This window comes from Portunus trituberculatus, chromosome 39 (assembly GCF_017591435.1).
Source record: "Portunus trituberculatus isolate SZX2019 chromosome 39, ASM1759143v1, whole genome shotgun sequence".
NCBI lineage: Eukaryota > Metazoa > Arthropoda > Malacostraca > Decapoda > Portunidae > Portunus > Portunus trituberculatus.
This window is the reverse complement of record NC_059293.1, coordinates 16,608,795-16,611,294: the sequence shown is the minus strand read 5'-3', so window position 1 is coordinate 16,611,294 and position 2,500 is coordinate 16,608,795.

Genomic DNA, 2,500 nt, shown 5'->3' with positions numbered 1-2,500 from the left:
CCTCATCTACGGAGCAGGATGGGAGAGGGGAGAGGTGAGGCAGAGAGAAGGGGAAGGTAGGTGTAAGGGGGAGATGGAAGGGGATGGTTAGATTGAAGAGGTAGGGAGACACAAATGAACACAAAGGATTAGAAAGGAATACAAGTGAATAATTAATGGGAGTAATTTGATTGGATGTGTTAATTAATGTCATTTATGGAACGTGTAGGTAGTGGAGAAAAGGAGGTGCTGTAGTGACGTGTAGATTCATTAGTCATGCGTACAGTCATTCATACATATACACTCGTGCGTGCGTCATTCATTACATTCATATCTTTAACTACTTCAGCACTGGGACACATTTTTAGCTTGAGATTTGTGTGCGATTAGACCATTTTATTGACATCAGGCAGGGTCAATGGAGGTCAGAGGATTAACGGCCACAGTCTTCACTATTTTATTTCTCCATATGAGTAAAATCAGCAAATGGTAAGCAGAATAGATATGGAAACGCGTCATGGTACTGAAGGGGTTAATTATATTCTCTTAGATTTGGCACCTCAGTAGATCTTTTAGTGTTTTCTTTAATTTTTGTATTTCCACTTGGCAAAAACTCATATAGGAAGTAAAACAATACACACATACATACATACATATATAAACAACACCAATAACCTTAGTAGCAGCATCAGTAGCAGCACCAGTAACAACAAGACCAACAACAGCAGCAGTAGTCCAAGCAGTATCCCTTGATAGTAGCAGCAACAGTAGCAGCATCAGCAGCAGCATTAGAAGCAGCAACAACAACAACACCAACAACAACAGCAGTAACAGTCGCAGCAATACCCCATAGCAGTAGTAAAGAGGTCCAGCCACAGCACACAGCATCAGCATAACACTTTACGATGATCACGGGCAGCGGGGCAGGTGAAATAGGAGGTTAATTAGGAGAGCCTCAGGTGAATTAGAGACGTAAGGTGAAATATAAGCGACATTTACGATCATTACGGAAAGGACGACACGGGACACGCAGCGAGGGACACTATGGCATCTGTATCTGAGTGGCTTGGCTGGTGGGGAAGGACGGGGGAGGTAGGACGGGACTTGGGGACAGATGTAGGTAGGGTAGGGGGAGGTTGGAGTGGAGAGTAAGGTGGGAGGGAACGTTGGGGACAGATGCAGGTATTGGAGGGGGAGGTGGAAGGGGAAGGGAAAGTGGGAGGGGATTTGGGGACAGATGTAGGGTGGGGGGAAGGGAAGGTGGGATGTTACGTGTGTACAGATGTAGCTGTGGGGAGGGGGAAGTGGAAGGGGAGGGGAAGGTGGGAGAGGACGTGGGGACAGTATCAGGTGGAGACAAAGGGATGTTTCTCGTCTCTGTGCAGGACAGTGGGACGTGTTATATTTGTACTGAGTAAGAGCAAGGTTAAATATTTGTGTGTGTGTGTGTGTGTGTGTGTGTGTGTGTGTGTGTGTGTGTGTGTGTGTGTGTGTGTGTGTGTGTGTGTGTGTGTGTGTGTTGAAAAGTTTAAGAATTATTAACTTTCTTTGCAAGTGCTTATAATGATTTTGAGTGTGTGTGTGTGTGTGTGTGTGTGTGTGTGTGTGTGTGTGTGTGTGTGTGTGTGTGTGTGTGTGTGTGTGTGTGTTGCTCTTTTCTTATGAGAGACGTTCGTTGAAAATAATTTGTTGATGATTTACTATTATTATTTTTTTTTTTCGCGGACATAATTACTATGATGTGTATTTTCCTGAATTTTAGTGACATTTTTCCCACTCTCACGATAACTCGAAAATTTCTTCATCAATTTCAATACAACGAGATTTTTCACTAAATGTCCTGTTTTACTTATGATAATTTTACCGTTTTCGTAAAGGTAGCTTCAGCAAACACTTGTATCAACATGGGCGTGGGAAAACGACATCACAAATCAGGAACACGAGGCAGGGACACACACCGCCTTGGGAAGTACAGAGGCAGCCAGGCAGTTAAGTACCTTAGTGGCATGTTACTGAGCAGAGAGAGGTGACAATTTAGCACCAAATGACACAAACCCCAAAAAACATCGTCATTGCAGGAAAGGCGTGTGAATGATTTGAATGCCGCCTTGTCAGCCTTTATGAAAATGGCTTGATATTAATACAGGTCGTTCATAAATGGGCTGTAAATGTTAGTGCTTCTATTAGAGAGCAGCGGAGGGGAGCGACGGGCGTTGCTTTCCCGAGGTGAGGGATCAAGAGGTTTTATAAATAATGTCCTTAACACATGATTTAATATAGGTTTAATAACATGCACGTGAGAGAGAGAGAGAGAGAGAGAGAGAGAGAGAGAGAGAGAGAGAGAGTTTGGTGGTTCTTTCAGTTCTTGTATAAGTTTTTTTTTGTTTATTTATCTTTCTATATGTATAATTTTATCAAGATATTTATTCGTTATTCTTTATTTATTTGCTTATGTACTTGATTTTGTACATATCAACCAAGCAAGTATGACAGTATTTTTGAACACACACACACACACACA